This window comes from Ranitomeya variabilis, chromosome 3 (assembly GCF_051348905.1).
Source record: "Ranitomeya variabilis isolate aRanVar5 chromosome 3, aRanVar5.hap1, whole genome shotgun sequence".
Taxonomy (NCBI): Eukaryota; Metazoa; Chordata; class Amphibia; order Anura; family Dendrobatidae; genus Ranitomeya; species Ranitomeya variabilis.
Window position 1 is genome coordinate 222236582 of NC_135234.1, and position 20751 is coordinate 222257332.

Consider the following 20751-nt stretch of genomic DNA (forward strand, 5'->3'; position numbering starts at 1 on the left):
ACCCAGGTTGGAGTATAATGAGGTCTCCTGAAGGTGGTCAGTTGACCTATTACTGTTACAGCATTCTATCAACAGTAGTTATGCAATGACTGGTGGTTATTGGTAGAATACCATATCTTTGTTAGATAATTACGATTGATTATTGGTTTTTGATATTTGATGTACCTCTATAACAATGTTACCAAATTTCTAAAGAATGCCTACTCAGCGCTCTTTAACTTCTTCTACACCACCATCTGTTATTTCTTTGTTCTCAGTATGTGTAAAATCAATAAAAAGATGTTTAAAACAAAACAGTAATAAGGCTACGTTCACATTTGCGGTGTGCGCCGCAGCGTCCTCGCTGCAACACAACGCAGGCGTCGTGCAGCCCTATCTTTAACATTGGGGCCGCATGGACATGCGTTGTCATTAGTGTTGAGCATTCCGATACCGCAAGTATCGGGTATCGGCCGATACTTGCGGTATCGGAATTCCGATACCGGGATTCCGATACTTGCCGCGTATCGGATACCGGAATCGGAAGTTCCCAGATTCAAACTGCACAAATTCAGCCAATGAGAATGATTCCAAGTGTGGGCACATCCTGTTCAGCATGGAGGGCATGAAACTACTGGCAAGGCTGTGATTGGCTGCTGAAATGATGTCATGATGCAGTTTAAAAGTCGCTGGCGCCATTTTGCGCTCACTCTGCTGTGAATTCAGTTAGTGACAGGACGCTGTTTGCTGACTGAGGGCCAGTTTAGAGATAGCGATTTGCTTCTTTGTGCTTTTCCAAGGCTAATTTAGCAACCGCTGTGTTCACCTACTAATCACCTTGCTTTTGCCTTGTAGCGCTGTTTTCACAGCGATCTGCAAGGTCTGTGTGTGTGTGTGTGTGAGTGCAGCCCACTCTCTAGTCTGAGTGCAGCCACATAGGCCATCCATAGCTGGTTGTATTCAGTTCAGGGAGGGTGGTTCATTGCCTCATACTGTTCTTTTTTTTTTTTTTCCAAGTAGTGTAGTCTGCTGCTAATTTTTTCAAAAAAATTCTATTAGTGTCTTTCCACCCGTCTCCAGCTAATTTGTGGAAAAACACTACATAGGATAACGTAGAGGAGGGTTTTTGGGCCTTGCAGCGCCGTTTACGGCTGTCTGCACGGTCTCCGTGTGACTGCAGCTCGCCCTGTAGTCTGTGAGCAGCCATAGCCTGGTTGTCTCCAGCTCAGGGTTCTTCACTGCGTCATACCGCAAAATCAATTTTCATTTTGTTTTAAGTAGTGCAGGCTGCTGCACATTTTTTCAAAAAATTCCTATTAGTGTCTTTCCACCCGTCTCCAGCTAATTTGTGGAAAAACACTACATAGGATAACGTAGAGGAGGGTTTTTGGGCCTTGCAGCGCCGTTTACGGCTGTCTGCACGGTCTCCGTGTGACTGCAGCTCGCCCTGTAGTCTGTGAGCAGCCATAGCCTGGTTGTCTCCAGCTCAGGGTTCTTCACTGCGTCATACCGCAAAATCAATTTTCATTTTGTTTTAAGTAGTGCAGGCTGCTGCACATTTTTTCAAAAAATTCCTATTAGTGTCTTTCCACCCGTCTCCAGCTAACTTGTGGAAAAACACTACATAGGATAACGTAGAGGAGGGTTTTTGGGCCTTGCAGCGCAGTTTACGGCTGTCTGCACGGTCTCCGTGTGACTGCAGCTCTATCTGTTGTCAGTTCAGCCCCCAAAAAATAAATAAATAATAAAGTTCACCAAACACACCAGTGACACCACTTTACATTTGTGTAGGCCACATTAGCTCATATTAAAGTCTAGTCCACACTTTAGAAAATTAGTGTTTCTTATACCTGTTAGGAGTTGTTCAGGAATAAGCACACAAAGCCGTTAGTACTTTTCTGCTTATCTTTATCAGTCAACCAAGATGAAGAAGGCAGTGAGTAAGGCACGTGGGCGTGGGCGCGGAGCAGGGAGGGGACGTGGGGATTCTGTGCCTGCTGCGGGCACCGGTGACTCATCAGCACCCACTTTCACCAGGGAACAGTCATTCATGCGCAGCTTTGTCGCAGAGCGCCGTACACCGCTGCTGCGTGAAGAACAAATTGAAGCCGTTGTTGGATGGATGGCAGCTAATGCATCAACTTCAATTAGTGCTACATCCTCTCAGACACAGAGCACTGGAGAGCAGCCATCTGTCTCTTCACCACCTGCCAAATTGCCCAGGCAGACAGAGAGCCCAGGACAGGAGCCATCTCTACTTCTGTTCTCTGAATCTCTTGGCTTGGAAACAGGGGGCCAGCCAAGCAGCATTGGAGAAATGGAAGAAGAGGCAGGGTGCAGTGATGCCCAACAGCTTTTTCTCTCTGAGTCTGAAGAGGCGGGTGGGCCAGTGGCTCCGGTCACCACATCGCAGGCCGCATCAGCTGATGATGACACTCAGGTGCCACTTACTGGTGCGTGCTCTGCTGCTGAGACTACCCAGGAGGAGCAGTTGGGGGCAGAGGGTAGTGTAGATGATGAGGTCCTTGACCCATCTTGGAGTGAGGGACAGGAAGGTGGTGGGAGCAGCTCTGAGGAAGAGATTCCCCATACGGCCCAAAGAGGGAGAGGGAGGGGGAAGACTGCGGATCCTGCAGCCTCCGCTTTGGCACCCGTTAGGAGTATGTCTCTTCCAAAAGCCAAAAAGGGCGCTCCCAAGACTTGCAGTGCCTGGTCCTTTTTTGACACAGTTGCAGATGACATTTGCTATGTCAAATGCAAGGTGTGTCATCACAAAGTGAAAAGAGGGAAAAGTGTCAGCAACCTCAATACCACAAATATGTGGAAACATGTGCGCAACAGGCACGCGGCGGAGTTACAGAAACGCACTGAAGAGCTAGGCCAACCAACAGCGGCAGCTACCACCTCTTTAGCTCGTGTTGCCTCTTCTCCAGCTCACACGCAGCTGGTTCGGCTTCCTCCCAGGATCGCCGTGGAAGAACCTCTGGCCCTGTTGTCCAGAGTCCCGCTGTAATTCCACCCGCAGCACCACTTTCCCAGTCATCCACACACTCCCAGCCCAGTCTACAGCCATCGGTAGTACAGGCATGGGAGAAAAGGCGGCCTTTCTCGTCAAACCACCCACGAGCACAGGCTCTGACTGCAGGCATTGCCAAACTTCTGTCACTGGAAATGCTGTCATTCAGGCTGGTGGAGACTGACAGCTTCCGTGACTTGATGTCATTGGCAGTCCCACAGTACAATGTGCCCAGCCGCTTTTACTTCAGCAGGCAAGCCGTCCCTGCCCTGCACAAGCATGTGGAGGGACACATAAAACACGCGCTACTGAACGCCGTCAGTAGCAAGGTCCACCTCACCACCGATGCGTGGACCAGTCAACATGGACAGGGGCGATACCTTTCCCTCACTGCCCATTGGGTTAATGTCGTTGAGGCGGGTACAGATCGTGCGAGTGGCGCAGGATGTGTCCTGCCCACTCCAAGGATTGCAGGAATCCATTCTGTACGCATTGACTCCTCCTCTTACACCAGTTCCTCAGAATCATCGCTGCAGGAGCCGTCACAGTCCGCCTCCACATGGACCCGTGATGAACGTTTACCTGTTACGACCGACATGAGCACAACCGTGGCCAAACGTCAACAGGCCGTCTTGAAATTAATTTATTTGGGGAATCGAAGCCACACAGCGCAGGAGCTCTGGAATGCCATCAAGCAGGAGAGCGATGTGTGGTTTGTGCCAGCGAATCTCCAGCCAGGCATGGTAGTGTGTGATAATGGCCGAAATCTGGTGGCAGCTCTGGGCCTCGGCAACCTCACTCACATCCCATGTCTGGCACATGTGCTCAATTTGGTAGTGCAGAGTTTTTTGAGGGACTATCCGGATCTTGATGCACTGCTGCACAAGGTCCGCCTAGAGTGTGCTCACTTGCGGCGTTCCTGCACGGCAAAAGCGCGCATTGCGGCTCTGCAGCGCCGACACCGCCTGCCGGAACATCGCATCATATGTGACCTACCTACCAGGTGGAATTCCACGTTACATATGTTGGAGCGGTTGTGTGAGCAGCAGCAAGCTGTAATGGAGTACCAGCTGCATCACGCGCAAAGAAGTCGCACTCCGCGCCGTACAGACTTCACAACCACAGAGTGGGCCACTATGAATGACGTCTGCCAGGTTTTGCATCCCTTTGATTATTCCACGCGGATGGCGAGTGCAGATGATGCACTAGTCAGCATGACTGTCCCCCTTATCTGCCTGCTTGAAAAATCACTGCAAGCGCTAAGGGATGATGTTGTGGAAGAGGTGGAGGATGAGGATTCAGCATTTCCATCATCTTCTGGACAGTCAGCGCCACGTGGTTCCTCACAAACGCGTAGGCAGGGGACAGTTTGTGAGGAGGATGAGGAGGAGTCAATGGAGGAGGAAGACATCCGTCCAGAGGAGGGAGTTACACAATTGTCCAGTACTCAGTGTGTACAGCGAGGGTGGGGTGATGACGAGCGGGCAGAGATCACGCCTCCAGCAGGGGACAGCGTTTCTTGGGCAGTTGGCAGTCTGCAGCACATGGTGGATTACATGCTGCAGTGCCTGAGAAACGACCGCCGCATCGCCCACATTCTCAACATGTCTGATTATTGGGTGTTCACCCTCCTCGATCCTCGCTACCGGGACAACGTAGAAAGCCTCATCACACCGTTGAACCGGGAGCGAAAAATGCGGGAGTACCAAGACACACTGGTGAATTCCATCATCTTCTCCATTCCAACTGAGAGAAGTGCTGCTAGTGCATTCCAAAGCAGCTCAGTGCGTCCAGGCAGTGGTGGAGGCTCTGCACAAAGAGGGAGCAGAAGCAGTGCCTCTGCCCAAGGCAAGACCAGTATGGCCCAACTGTGGCACAGTTTTCTGTGCCCGCCACAAAAGTCTACACCATCACAGACGGCTCCAGTCAGCAGGAGGCAACGGTTCCGTCAGATGGTGACAGACTACATGTCTTGCCCTCTTGCTGTACTCCCAGATGGCTCTTCACCTTTCAAGTTTTGGGTCTCAAAGCTGGATACATGGCCAGAGCTAAGCCAGTATGCATTGGAGGTGCTGACTTGCCCTGCGGCCAGTGTATTATCGGAACGTGTCTTTAGTGCTGCAGGTGGTGTACTAACTGACCGTCGCATGCGACTATCCTCCGATAACGTTGACCGGCTTACTTTCCTGAAAATGAACAAGGCCTGGATCTCGCAGGAATTTGCCACTCCTCTTCCTGATTAAATAATTAGGTGACTGTCTACAGTATCCAGGTCTCCTGTTGTGTTCATCTTTCTACCACCTGAACTTTAATTCCTGGGCTCCAACACCGCCAGTTGAGGCTCAGAAGTGCCGTCTGCACAGTCAAAACATACGACCCAGTGTTATTGGGTTTCCGTAACGTCAGCTGATCCCCAGCTGTGTAGCCGGCAATGTGTCCTGCGACCGCCACGCTGACACAACAACTGAAATGTAAGGGAACCTGTCCCCCCCCCAAGGTGTTGGTTACTGAAAGAGCCACCTTGTGCAGCAGTAATGCTGCACAAGGAAAAGGTAGCTATTTTTGTTTAGCTCCTTGCACACGCAGAACTTAACACTTATAAAATGTGTCCACTGATACCGTAAAACCGTCCCAGAGGTGGGACTTTCCTTCGTAATATGACGCAGCACAGCCGTCATTCCTACCCCCTTGGCGCTGTGCCCCAGCTCCTCAGTGTTGTTTGATTCCGTCCCGGAGCCTGCGCTGTTATGTTATCCCTTGGCCAGGCACACTTAACGCTGCCCATCTTCTGACATCATTTGGTGTCAGGCTGGCTGTGCCTGTGCGTCCGCGCTGGCCGAGAGCCCGCCTCGCAGTGTCTTCTGAATTAATCCCACTGGGGGCCTGAGATCCATGGACATGCGCAGTGCATATCTGAACCTCCGCCTCTCACTCATCTCCCTACGCCTTCTTCAGACTGTGCGCCGTCAGCTGATCCCTAATAGCATGCCACGGCCGTGACGCCGCACAGTCTGAAGAAGCCGTAGGGAGGGGAGTGAGAGGCGAGGATATGCACTGCGCATGGCCACGGATCCCAGGCCCGCGGTGGGATTACATTAGACAGAAAGCCAAGAGAAAGGCAGACTCATATGGTATGCACAACCACACAAAAAAATCAGATATAGAGATCATATATGTATATAAATATCACTAAGCCTTTATTACACCTCAAAAAAACATAAAAACATTTAAAATATACATATCCGTACATACACCATACCCCAAGGCAAATGAAAGCCTAATAAATATGTCCATACATGATGGATACCTCCAAAACACTCTATATATTGAATATATTGAATATGAGAGAAACCACATGGAGAACCCTAGAGGCCAACCCTGATAGTATATCTATCACACACCAAATTAGGTGTGTCTAAGCAAAAACCGTCCGTGCAGGGCAAGTGGTAATAATATCCAAAGTCATCCAAGTATATACAACCTGTCGATGGTCAATTGAACCCATGCATCAGGCTGGTGAAAAGGAGCAGCATAAATGATACAGGGTGATAAGCCAGGTTTAGGTATCCATGTGGCGAATAGAGGAGGCAGTAAAATAGCCTAGGGCTATGCCAGAGGTATGATGGGAGCAGACCCCACGCGTATCGCTGCCGCAGCAGCTTCGTCAGGGGAAGTAACCAGAGGTGTATTAAGCTGCTTTAAATAAAAAATGAAGTCATAATCATTACATACCGCTGTGGAGCAAAAGCGGCACCAGGAGGCGCGGGGAGAGGGAGCGCCATGTGCGCCATGTCCAATACACTAGCGTGGTGCTGGGAATAATGCAGCGTCCATAGGGTACACTGCGCGTGCGCACACCGCGATTCCTGATAGGGTCGCGTTGCGCATGCGCTGTCCCAAGCCGGCCGGACAGAGCAAAACAAGTAGAAAATATATGGCATAATAGGTAGTGAGGCAATGAAGCTGGAGAATAGATGTCACAGTTTGACTATACGGGAATGTGCTGAGAAGGGACAAGGAAAGGAGGAAAACTTAAAAAAAAAAAAAAAAAAATGTGAAGGGGGGGAAAAAACAGGACCAGATGTGTTGATATACATAGTTGCCACAAAAAATATATATGTGAAAAGCCCCAATGAGGCCCTATCACCTAAGGAGAAAACAGCCTGTTAATGGACAAACCATGTGTGCAACAGCACTTCATAAATATGCATCGATATGTATCTGGCATACAGTGCATGACATTGTGCCCATCAAAGTACATAATAAAACAATGATTGGTGATAAATGATGCACATACCCAGCTGTATAAGAATCCCCAATAAGATGATGAACCACCAACCATGGAGCATCCCAAAAGGGGGAAGGGAAGGAGGGGGGGAGGGGGAGAGGGAAAAAGAGAATGGCCACCGTATACATGAGTAGAAAGCATATATTGCTTGTTTATTCAGGAAAGTAACTGACCCTATATATGCATAATTGGACCAAATAGTCCAAGCACCTCTCCCATAATATAAGTCAATATAAATTAGTCCATGAGCTGTCCAGATGGAGAATAAATACAGCTCTAAATATCCTGTTATGGAGACTTGTTTCGTCTGGGTCCAAGGTGCTGCCATTCTCCTGAGTCACCATCCACATCCACCATTCCTTTAAGCCCTCTGGATCAGTGATAGCTTCCGGAGCTATACGATAGTTCCCAAACTGATGATAATATCCAATCCCAAGTGCTTCCATTCTCCTGAGTCACCATCCACATCCACCGTTTCTCAAGGCGTAATGGATCAGTAATAGCTTCCGGAGCTACACGATGATTTCCAAGATGATAGTATCCAGTATACAGACACGTAGTCACATTCCATATGCTCTCAGTGTCCCTAGAACAGAAATAATAAATAAAAGGCCAATCTTCAAAAGAAGAGAAGGCAAATGTCTGCAAGATCACCTACATCCAGAATCATATTGATAGTCTATCCAAGGAATCCCGTGAAGAGAAGCTCTTCATTGAGTCCCAGTGGTGTAACCGCCTGAAGATCAAATATCCACCTGGATTCCATGTGCAAAAGATGGTTGTGTATATTGCCACCCCTTTCACCACAAGAAACTCTCTGTAGCCCCACAATTTTGATATTAATGGGGGAGCCACTATGAGTCAATAAGAAATGTGTTGCCACAGGGGTAAGTATTTTACCTTTTACTTGATCTGTGGCTGCCAAACGTATGGTGGAGATGTGCTTCTGTGCTCTTTTCCGTAGTTCTTGAGACGTTTGCCCCACATAGATCCTGTTGCAGGGACATACAAGAGCATAAATGACATTCCTGGTCTTACAATTAATGTATGCTTTGAGGGTATGTATACTGGAGTTGGTAGGGTGAATAAAAACATCTTGGGTGGGTACCATAAAGGGACAAACGTTACATTCTCCACAAGGGAATGACCCCTTCAAAATGATGCCCCTATTAAGTCTCACCGTCGGCCGAGAAAAGTGACTCCTGGTCAGCAACTGTCTCAAATTTGGGGCCCTTCTGGATGTCAGAAGTGGCCTGCTACTGATGATATCTGTAGTTTGAGTATCCATTTGTAACACCGGCCAGTGTCTAGTCAAGATGGCTCTTACCCGTCCCCAATTATTATTAAACTCTGTGATGAATCTTGTTTGTTGTTGCCGAGGACGTACAGCCGGGGTCAATAGGGAAGCCTGGTCCCTTTGTCTCGCACGCTGGAAGGCCGTGGAGACCACACGTTTCGGGTAGCTCCTCTGTCTGAAACGATCTGTTAAATCCCGAGCTTGTGTTAGGAAATCCTGATCCAACGTACAATTGCGTCTAGTGCGCAAAAATTGCCCCGTAGGGACACCCACCTTGGTATGCCAGGGATGGAAGCTGTTAAATTCCAGAAGCGCATTTGTCGCAGTTGGTTTCCGAAACAAGTCTGTCACTAATCGATTATCCCTCACGAAAATCTTCAGATCTAAAAAATTAACCGAGCTGTTAGAGATAGAATGGGTGAGATAAATGTTATGGGAGTTGGAGTTAAGCCCATTGATAAATTCAGTGCAATCTTCCCTGGTACCCAACCATAAAAAGAAGATGTCATCGATATATCGATGCCAACTTCGAACCTGATCTTGAAAGGTGGTGGATGGGTACACAAACCGTTCCTCCCACCAACCTAAAAACATATTTGCATAGGTTGGTGCGCATTTAGCCCCCATTGCCACTCCTGCCGTCTGTAAGTAAAATGTCCTGTCAAACAGGAAGAAATTATGGTGAAGTACAAATCTGAGGAGATCTAGAAGAAAGGAGTCATGTCCACGATCCGAGTTTGTGTTCTTATCAAGGAAAAAAGTGACTGCATGTAGGCCGTCTTCATGCTCGATATTAGAATATAGAGCCTCTACATCACAGGTCACCAAATAAAATTCCTCAGGTAGTTCAACCTGTCCACACACCTCGATGAAGTGCGCAAAGTCCCTGATAAATGAGGGCAGGGTAGTGACAATTGGTTGGAAGAAAAAGTCCAGATACTCACTTGCCCGCTCGCATATGCTGCCAATGCTAGAGACGATCGGTCTTCCAGGTGGCCTCCTCTCATCCTTGTGTATCTTTGGCAACATATAAAATGTTGCCGTGACCGGATGTTCGACCCAAAGATACTTTTTCTCTTGAGGTGAGATAATACCAAAACGCTGTGTCCTGCAAAGTAAAGCGTCAAGTTTAGATGCAAAGATATCTGTTGGGTCAGATGGTAATTTTTGGTAGCACCTGGTGTTAGTGAGTTGTCTATTCGCCTCAATCAAGTATGCTTCCACGGACCATAGCACCACATTCCCCCCTTTATCTGCCTCTTTGATGACAAATTCTTTGTTGTTTTGTAGGTCCCGCAGTGCTCGTTTTTCCTCATGGCTGAGATTGGAAAAAGTACCCACCTGCGTTGGCATGGCCAGTATGTCCCGTTTGACTAGTTCAAAAAATATCTTGATGGCGGGTACCAACGAGAATGAAGGAGTTTTTAAAGATTTGTTTCTTCCAGGAAATCTTCTCCTGTTACATCCCGATTCACTTTCCTCTAGTAGTTCTAATAAATCCTGGAAGGCTTGGCGTTCATCCAGGGGCATAGACTGCAGCATGTCCGGTTTTTTATACATGACTTGGAATGTGAGATTCCTACAAAACAAATAGAGGTCTTTAATCAAAATAAATTTGTCCACCACATGTGTGGGGACAAAAGTTAGACCCTTCTGGAGGACAGCAAGTTCGACAGTAGTCAATACATGGTTTGAGAGATTTATTACCTGTAGAGTGGAGGTAGAGGGTCCTGGGGTCCGTGACGTATGGAGGGAGGCAGTTTCCAAATTTACTTCCGCCTCGTTGGATATTGGTGATAGAGTGGTGGATTGCGGCCCTTGTGACGTACTCTCCGTTTTCTTATGGCCCCTCCGTCTCTTCCCTCGTCTGGTCCGTGATCTATTTCGCTTCCGGTGGAGGATAAAAAATCACTTGAGTTTTCTTCACCACGAGACGGTATAGTAGATGTGGTGGTGACCACTGGAGACCCATTTCCATGAGCTCTAGTCCGGCGTGGATTGCCCCTGTGTGTCCATCTATATACCGCATTTTGCTCATAATCCATCTTATCCCTAAGCAGTTTTTTACGCTTTCTACCAGTCACCTCTGCTTCATATTTATCCAAGGTCTCTTTAAGTGTGGTTCTAAAGGTGTTGACCTTGGTCCCCTCAAACATACCCAATTTAGTATCAAGCTCTTTAATCTGAGCTTTTGTGGTGGCAAAGAGATCCTTATCATGCTCTAATAATAAATTTAGCACTATGTTCGAGCACCTTGTCAGACCCTGTTCCCAGACCTGTTTGAATGATACAGAGGGTTCCCACGCTGGGAAGATGGATACCCGTAAACCACGGGGTATCAAACCCAATTTAATGTACTCTTCAAGACTCCTCATGTTCCACCATAATCGGATACCTGTCTTATGTGCCCTCATCAGATCTGAACAAACCATAGAAAAACCTGCATCGGACTCTGTAATAGCAGAGCCTGAGAGATCAAAAGCATTAAATGGCTTGGCTAACCATGCCGCCTCCCTAGCCTCCCAATCCATAATGCTCCACACAAATATGTCATACAATACAAAAATATCTGTAAATATCAATAACGCTAAAATATGCGTGTGCCGCACCCCGAGAAAGCCCCGGAACACGAGGCCCAAGTAACCATACAAGTTAAGCAAAGATGGGGGCGCACCGATGTCTTATATAAGCTCATGAGCACAAGGGGGTGCAATACCGAGTCTGTACATCATAACTAACAGAAAGCCAAGAGAAAGGCAGACTCATATGGTATGCACAACCACACAAAAAAATCAGATATAGGGATCATATATGTATATAAATATCACTAAGCCTTTATTACACCTCAAAAAAACATAAAAACATTTAAAATATACATATCCGTACATACACCATACCCCAAGGCAAATGAAAGCCTAATAAATATGTCCATACATGATGGATACCTCCAAAACACTCTATATATTGAATATATTGAATATGAGAGAAACCACATGGAGAACCCTAGAGGCCAACCCTGATAGTATATCTATATTACATTAGACGACACTGCGAGGCGGGCTCTCGGCCAGCGCGGCCGCACAGGCGCAGCCAGCCTGACACCAAATGATGTCAGAAGATGGGCAGCGCTAAGTGTGCCTGGCCAAGGGATAACATAACAGCGCAGGCTCCGGGACGGAATCAAACAACGCTGAGGAGCCGGGGAACGGCGCCAAGGAGGTAGGAATGACAGCTGTGCTGCGTCATATTATGAAGGAAAGTCCCACCTCCGGGACGGTCTCACGGTTTCAGGGGACACATTTTATAAGTGTTTAGTTCTGTGTTTGCAAGGAGCATCATGAAAAGAGCCACCTTTTCCTTTTGCATCTTTTGTGCTGCACAAGCTGGCTCTTTCAGCTACAAACGCCTTGGGGGGGGGGGTTAAAGGTTCCCTTTCGACTTTCTCCAATCAGGCTTCGGCCTACATTGTGTTCTTCTGCTTCTCCTGCTGTCCCTGGGCTCCAACACCGCTAGTTGTTGCCTGGTAGTGCTGTCCGCACAGTCCCAACAGTCGCTCCTCTGTTATTGGGGTTCAGTAACGTCAGCTGTTCCCCAGCTGTGTGTGTGGCAATCCCTCCTATCTCCTCCACCTCCTCCTCCTCCTCCTGTCCCTGGGCTCCAACACTGCTAGTTGCCGTCCAGAAGTGCTGTCCGCACAGTCCCAACAGTCGCTCCTCTGTTATTGGGGTTCAGTAACGTCAGCTGTTCCCCTGCTGTGTGTGTGGCAATCCCTCCTATCTCCTCCACCTCCTCCTCCTGTCCCTGGGCTCCAACACCGCTAGTTGCCATCCAGAAGTGCTGTCCGCACAGTCCCAACAGTCCCTCCTCTGTTATTGGGGTTCAGTAACGTCAGCTGTTCCCCAGCTGTGTGTGTGGCAATCCCTCCTATCTCCTCCACCTCCTCCTCCTCCTCCTGTCCCTGGGCTCCAACACCGCTAGTTGCCGTCCAGAAGTGCTGTCCGCACAGTCCCAACAGTCCCTCCTCTGTTATTGGGGTTCAGTAACGTCAGCTGTTCCCCTGCTGTGTGTGTGGCAATCCCTCCTATCTCCTCCACCTCCACCTCCCCCTCCTGTCCCTGGGCTCCAACACCGCTAGTTGTTGCCTGGTAGTGCTGTACGCACAGTCCCAACAGTCCCTCCTCTGTTATTGGGGTTCAGTAACGTCAGCTGTTCCCCTGCTGTGTGTGTGGCAATCCCTACTATCTCCTCCACCTCCACCTCCCCCTCCTGTCCCTGGGCTCCAACACCGCTAGTTGTTGCCTGGTAGTGCTGTACGCACAGTCCCAACAGTCCCTCCTCTGTTATTGGGGTTCAGTAACGTCAGCTGTTCCCCTGCTGTGTGTGTGGCAATCCCTCCTATCTCCTCCACCTCCTCCTCCTCCTGTCCCTGGGCTCCAACACCGCTAGTTGCCGTCCAGAAGTGCTGTACGCACAGTCAACAGTCACTCCTCTGTTATTGGGGTTCAGTAATGTCAGCTGTTCCCCAGCTGTGTGTGTGGCAATCCCTCCTATCTCCTCCACCTCCTCCTCCTCCTCCTGTCCCTGGGCTCCAACACTGCTAGTTGCCGTCCAGAAGTGCTGTCCGCACAGTCCCAACAGTCGCTCCTCTGTTATTGGGGTTCAGTAACGTCAGCTGTTCCCCAGCTGTGTGTGTGGCAATCCCTCCTATCTCCTCCAACTCCTCCTCCTCCTGTCCCTGGGCTCCAACACCGCTAGTTGCCATCCAGAAGTGCTGTCCGCACAGTCCCAACAGTCCCTCCTCTGTTATTGGGGTTCAGTAACGTCAGCTGTTCCCCTGCTGTGTGTGTGGCAATCCCTCCTATCTCCTCCACCTCCTCCTCCTCCTCCTGTCCCTGGGCTCCAACACCGCTAGTTGCCGTCCAGAACTGCTGTCCGCACAGTCCCAACAGTCGCTCCTCTGTTATTAGGGTTCAGTAACGTCAGCTGTTCCCCAGCTGTACGTGTGGCAATCCCTCCTATCTCCTCCACCTCCTCCTCCTCCTCCTCTCCCTGGGCTCCAACACCGCTAGTTGCCGTCCAGAAGTGCTGTCCGCACAGTCCCAACAGTCCCTCCTCTGTTATTGGGGTTCAGTAACGTCAGCTGTTCCCCTGCTGTGTGTGTGGCAATCCCTCCTATCTCCTCCACCTCCACCTCCCCCTCCTGTCCCTGGGCTCCAACACCGCTAGTTGTTGCCTGGTAGTGCTGTACGCACAGTCCCAACAGTCCCTCCTCTGTTATTGGGGTTCAGTAACGTCAGCTGTTCCCCTGCTGTGTGTGTGGCAATCCCTCCTATCTCCTCCACCTCCTCCTCCTCCTCCTGTCCCTGGGCTCCAACACCGCTAGTTGCCGTCCAGAAGTGCTGTCCGCACAGTCCCAACAGTCCCTCCTCTGTTATTGGGGTTCAGTAACGTCAGCTGTTCCCCAGCTGTGTGTGTGGCAATCCCTCCTATCTCCTCCACCTCCTCCTCCTCCTCCTGTCCCTGGGCTCCAACACCGCTAGTTGCCATCCAGAAGTGCTGTCCGCACAGTCCCAACAGTCGCTCCTTTGTTATTGGGGTTCAGTAACGTCAGCTGTTCCCCAGCTGTGTGTGTGGCAATCCCTCCTATCTCCTCCACCTCCTCCTCCTCCTCCTGTCCCTGGGCTCCAACACCGCTAGTTGCCGTCCAGAAGTGCTGTCCGCACAGTCCCAACAGTCCCTCCTCTGTTATTGGGGTTCAGTAACGTCAGCTGTTCCCCTGCTGTGTGTGTGGCAATCCCTCCTATCTCCTCCACCTCCACCTCCCCCTCCTGTCCCTGGGCTCCAACACCGCTAGTTGTTGCCTGGTAGTGCTGTACGCACAGTCCCAACAGTCCCTCCTCTGTTATTGGGGTTCAGTAACGTAAGCTGTTCCCCTGCTGTGTGTGTGGCAATCCCTCCTATCTCCTCCACCTCCACCTCCCCCTCCTGTCCCTGGGCTCCAACACCGCTAGTTGTTGCCTGGTAGTGCTGTACGCACAGTCCCAACAGTCCCTCCTCTGTTATTGGGGTTCAGTAACGTCAGCTGTTCCCCTGCTGTGTGTGTGGCAATCCCTCCTATCTCCTCCTCCTTCTCCTCCTCCTCCTGTCCCTGGGCTCCAACACCGCTAGTTGCCGTCCAGAAGTGCTGTCCGCACAGTCCCAACAGTCCCTCCTCTGTTATTGTGGTTCAGTAACGTCAGCTGTTCCCCTGCTGTGTGTGTGGCAATCCCTCCTATCTCCTCCACCTCCACCTCCCCCTCCTGTCCCTGGGCTCCAACACCGCTAGTTGTTGCCTGGTAGTGCTGTACACACAGTCCCAACAGTCCCTCCTCTGTTATTGGGGTTCAGTAACGTCAGCTGTTCCCCTGCTGTGTGTGTGGCAATCCCTCCTATCTCCTCCACCTCCTCCTCCTCCTCCTGTCCCTGGGCTCCAACACCGCTAGTTGCCGTCCAGAAGTGCTGTCCGCACAGTCCCAACAGTCCCTCCTCTGTTATTGGGGTTCAGTAACGTCAGCTGTTCCCCAGCTGTGTGTGTGGCAATCCCTCCTATCTCCTCCACCTCCTCCTCCTCCTCCTCCTGTCCCTGGGCTCCAACACCGCTAGTTGCCATCCAGAAGTGCTGTCCGCACAGTCCCAACAGTCCCTCCTCTGTTATTGGGGTTCAGTAACGTCAGCTGTTCCCCTGCTGTGTGTGTGGCAATCCCTCCTATCTCCTCCACCTCCTCCTCCTCCTCCTGTCCCTGGGCTCCAACACCGCTAGTTGCCATCCAGAAGTGCTGTCCGCACAGTCCCAACAGTCGCTCCTCTGTTATTAGGGTTCAGTAACGTCAGCTGTTCCCCAGCTGTACGTGTGGCAATCCCTCCTATCTCCTCCACCTCCTCCTCCTCCTCCTCTCCCTGGGCTCCAACACCGCTAGTTGCCGTCCAGAAGTGCTGTCCGCACAGTCCCAACAGTCCCTCCTCTGTTATTGGGGTTCAGTAACGTCAGCTGTTCCCCTGCTGTGTGTGTGGCAATCCCTCCTATCTCCTCCACCTCCACCTCCCCCTCCTGTCCCTGGGCTCCAACACCGCTAGTTGTTGCCTGGTAGTGCTGTACGCACAGTCCCAACAGTCCCTCCTCTGTTATTGGGGTTCAGTAACGTCAGCTGTTCCCCTGCTGTGTGTGTGGCAATCCCTCCTATCTCCTCCACCTCCTCCTCCTCCTCCTGTCCCTGGGCTCCAACACCGCTAGTTGCCATCCAGAAGTGCTGTCCGCACAGTCCCAACAGTCCCTCCTCTGTTATTGGGGTTCAGTAACGTCAGCTGTTCCCCAGCTGTGTGTGTGGCAATCCCTCCTATCTCCTCCACCTCCTCCTCCTCCTCCTGTCCCTGGGCTCCAACACCGCTAGTTGCCATCCAGAAGTGCTGTCCGCACAGTCCCAACAGTCGCTCCTTTGTTATTGGGGTTCAGTAACGTCAGCTGTTCCCCAGCTGTGTGTGTGGCAATCCCTCCTATCTCCTCCACCTCCTCCTCCTCCTCCTGTCCCTGGGCTCCAACACCGCTAGTTGCCGTCCAGAAGTGCTGTCCGCACAGTCCCAACAGTCCCTCCTCTGTTATTGGGGTTCAGTAACGTCAGCTGTTCCCCTGCTGTGTGTGTGGCAATCCCTCCTATCTCCTCCACCTCCACCTCCCCCTCCTGTCCCTGGGCTCCAACACCGCTAGTTGTTGCCTGGTAGTGCTGTACGCACAGTCCCAACAGTCCCTCCTCTGTTATTGGGGTTCAGTAACGTCAGCTGTTCCCCTGCTGTGTGTGTGGCAATCCCTCCTATCTCCTCCACCTCCACCTCCCCCTCCTGTCCCTGGGCTCCAACACCGCTAGTTGTTGCCTGGTAGTGCTGTACGCACAGTCCCAACAGTCCCTCCTCTGTTATTGGGGTTCAGTAACGTCAGCTGTTCCCCTGCTGTGTGTGTGGCAATCCCTCCTATCTCCTCCTCCTTCTCCTCCTCCTCCTGTCCCTGGGCTCCAACACCGCTAGTTGCCGTCCAGAAGTGCTGTCCGCACAGTCCCAACAGTCCCTCCTCTGTTATTGGGGTTCAGTAACGTCAGCTGTTCCCCTGCTGTGTGTGTGGCAATCCCTCCTATCTCCTCCACCTCCTCCTCCTCCTCCTGTCCCTGGGCTCCAACACCGCTAGTTGCCGTCCAGAAGTGCTGTACGCACAGTCAACAGTCACTCCTCTGTTATTGGGGTTCAGTAATGTCAGCTGTTCCCCAGCTGTGTGTGGCAATCCCTCCTATCTCCTCCACCTCCTCCTCCTCCTCCTGTCCCTGGGCTCCAACACTGCTAGTTGCCGTCCAGAAGTGCTGTCCGCACAGTCAAAACAGTCACTCCTCTGTTATTGGGGTTCAGTAACGTCAGCTGTTCCCCAGCTGTGTGTGTGGCAATCCCTCCTATCTCCTCCACCTCCTCCTCCTCCTCCTCCTGTCCCTGGGCTCCAACACCGCTAGTTGCCATCCAGAAGTGCTGTCCGCACAGTCCCAACAGTCCCTCCTCTGTTATTGGGGTTCAGTAACGTCAGCTGTTCCCCTGCTGTGTGTGTGGCAATCCCTCCTATCTCCTCCACCTCCTCCTCCTCCTCCTCCTCCTGTCCCTGGGCTCCAACACCGCTAGTTGCCGTCCAGAAGTGCTGTCCGCACAGTCCCAACAGTCGCTCCTCTGTTATTAGGGTTCAGTAACGTCAGCTGTTCCCCAGCTGTGCGTGTGGCAATCCCTCCTATCTCCTCCACCTCCTCCTCCTCCTGTCCCTGGGCTCCAACACCGCTAATTGCCGTCCAGAAGTGCTGTCCGCACAGTCCCAACAGTCCCTCCTCTGTTATTGGGGTTCAGTAACGTCAGCTGTTCCCCTGCTGTGTGTGTGGCAATCCCTCCTATCTCCTCCACCTCCACCTCCCCCTCCTGTCCCTGGGCTCCAACACCGCTAGTTGTTGCCTGGTAGTGCTGTACGCACAGTCCCAACAGTCCCTCCTCTGTTATTGGGGTTCAGTAACGTCAGCTGTTCCCCTGCTGTGTGTGTGGCAATCCCTCCTATCTCCTCCACCTCCACCTCCCCCTCCTGTCCCTGGGCTCCAACACCGCTAGTTGTTGCCTGGTAGTGCTGTACGCACAGTCCCAACAGTCCCTCCTCTGTTATTGGGGTTCAGTAACGTCAGCTGTTCCCCTGCTGTGTGTGTGGCAATCCCTCCTATCTCCTCCTCCTCCTCCTCCTCCTGTCCCTGGGCTCCAACACCGCTAGTTGCCATCCAGAAGTGCTGTCCGCACAGTCCCAACAGTCCCTCCTCTGTTATTGGGGTTCAGTAACGTCAGCTGTTCCCCTGCTGTGTGTGTGGCAATCCCTCCTATCTCCTCCACCTCCACCTCCCCCTCCTGTCCCTGGGCTCCAACACCGCTAGTTGTTGCCTGGTAGTGCTGTACGCACAGTCCCAACAGTCCCTCCTCTGTTATTGGGGTTCAGTAACGTCAGCTGTTCCCCTGCTGTGTGTGTGGCAATCCCTCCTATCTCCTCCACCTCCACCTCCCCCTCCTGTCCCTGGGCTCCAACACCGCTAGTTGTTGCCTGGTAGTGCTGTACGCACAGTCCCAACAGTCCCTCCTCTGTTATTGGGGTTCAGTAATGTCAGCTGTTCCCCTGCTGTGTGTGTGGCAATCCCTCCTATCTCCTCCACCTCCTCCTCCTCCTCCTGTCCCTGGGCTCCAACACCGCTAGTTGCCGTCCAGAAGTGCTGTCCGCACAGTCCCAACAGTCCCTCCTCTGTTATTGGGGTTCAGTAACGTCAGCTGTTCCCCTGCTGTGTGTGTGGCAATCCCTCCTATCTCCTCCACCTCCTCCTGTCCCTGGGCTCCAACACCGCTAGTTGTTGTCCAGAAGTGCTGTCCGCACAGAGCCAAACACCTCGCCAATGTGTTAGTGGGGTTCAGCACCGCTGGTGTTTGGCTCTCTGCAGCCAGCACATCTGGGCCCCAACTGGCGGTGTTAGAGCCCAAGGTCAGCAGGAGGAGGAGAGGGATTAGAGTGTAGGCCGAAAGCCTGCACTGGAGCAAGTTGAAAGGGAAACTTTAACCCCCCCCAAGCGTTTGTAGCTGAAAGAGCCATCGTGTACAGCACTAATGCTGGAAAAGGTAAACTTAGCTCTTTTAATTATGGTCCTTGCACATGCTGAACCTAACACTTATGAAAAGTGTCCCCTCCTACCGTGATACCGTCCGGTAGGTGGAACTTTCCTTTGTGATGTGACGCAGCACAGCCGTCATTCTTACCCCCTTGGCGCCGTGCGCCGCCTCCACAGCGTTGTTTGAATCAGTCCCGGAGCCTGCGCTGTTATGTTATCCCTTGGCCATGCACACATTTTGCGCTGCCCGTCTTCTGACATCATTTGGTGTCAGGCTGGCTGCGCCTGTGCGGCCGCGCTGGACGAGATCCCGCCTCGTACTGTCTTCTGATTTAATCCCACTGGGGGCCTGAGATCCATGGACATGCGCAGTGCATATCTGAACCTCCACCTCTCACTCATCTCCCTACGGCTTCTTCAGACTGTGCGGTGTCAGCTGGTCCCTAATAGCATGCCACGGCCGTGACACCGCACAGTCTGGAGAAGCCGTAGGGAGGGGAGTGAGAGGTGAGGATATGCACTGCGCATGGCCTACACTCTAATCCCTCTCCTCCTCCTGCTGACCTTGGGCTCTAACACCGCCAGTTGGGGCCCAGATGTGCTCTCTGCAGAGAGCCAAACACCAGCCAATGTGTCAGTGGGTTTCAGCACCGCCAGCTGTTCCCCTGCTGTGTAGCCGGCAACGTGTCCTGCAACAGCCACGCAGGCACAAGAACTGAAATTGAAGGAAACCTGTCCCCCCTCCCCCAGGCGTTTCTACGTTTTACAGCCACCTTGTACGACAGTAATGCTGCATGTGTGCAAGGTGGCTCAGAAACTTATTCTCCTTGCCCAGGTTGAACTGAACACGTCTAAAATGAGTCCTCTGCGACCATTAAAACGTCCCTCAGGTGTGATTTTCCTTTGTATTGACATGCAACAAGCTCCTTGGTAGCGCTGCCCGTCTTCTGGCATCATTGTATGGCTGCCTGCGCCTCTGCGGCCGCCTTGCCCCACACAATGCCCCTCGGTGTCTTATTTATTTGGACTGCGAGGGTGTGATTGATGGGCATGAACGGTGCATTTCTTCGCCTGTCCCTCATCTCCTTCCGCCTTCTTCGGACTGTGCGTCTTCATGGCCGTGGCATGCGATAAGGGATCAGCTGACGCCGCATAGTCTGAAGCGGGTGTAAGAACCCAAGCAAGAGGCGAACATATGTACTGCGCCAGGCCATGAATCCCAGCCCCGCAGTGTTTTAACAATGTTAAGACACTGCGGGGCTGGGATTCATGGTCATCGCAAACCGCAACGGCCGACATTACATGATGTCAGAGGATTGGCAGCGCTAACAGCGCAAGGCCAAGGGATAACACAAAAGCGCAGACTCCTGTGCAACAAAGAACGATGCTCAGGAGGCCGCGCAAAGCACCAAGGTGGCATTTTTGCCAGCTGTACTGCGTCTCTTTACGAAGGGAACTCACGCCTCAAAATCAGTTTGACTGTGTAAGGGCCTAAATGTTATACGTGTTCCTTTCAGCGTGTGCAAGGAGCAAAATTAAAAGAGCAACCTTTGACTTGTGCAGCATTACTGCTGCATAAGCTGTGGCTCTTCTAGTTTGTAACCCCTGAGGGGGGGTTAAAGGTTACCTTTGAAATTTGTTCAATTAGGCTTCGGCCTACACTCTGCTCCCTCTCCTCCTCCTGCTGTCCCTGGGCTCTAACACCGCCAGTTGGGGCCCAGATGTGCTAGCTGCACAGAGCCAAACACCAGCCAATGTGTCAGTGGGGTTCAGCACCGCCAGCTGTTCCCCTGCTGTGCAGCCGGCAACGTGTCCTGCAACAGCCACGCAGACACAAGAACTGAAATTGAAGGGAACCTGTCCCCCCTCCCCCAGGCGTTTGTATGTTTTACAGCCACCTTGTACAGCAGTAATGCTGCATGTGTGCAAGGTGGCTCATAAACTTATTCTCCTCGCACATGTGGAACTGAAAACACGTCTAAAATGT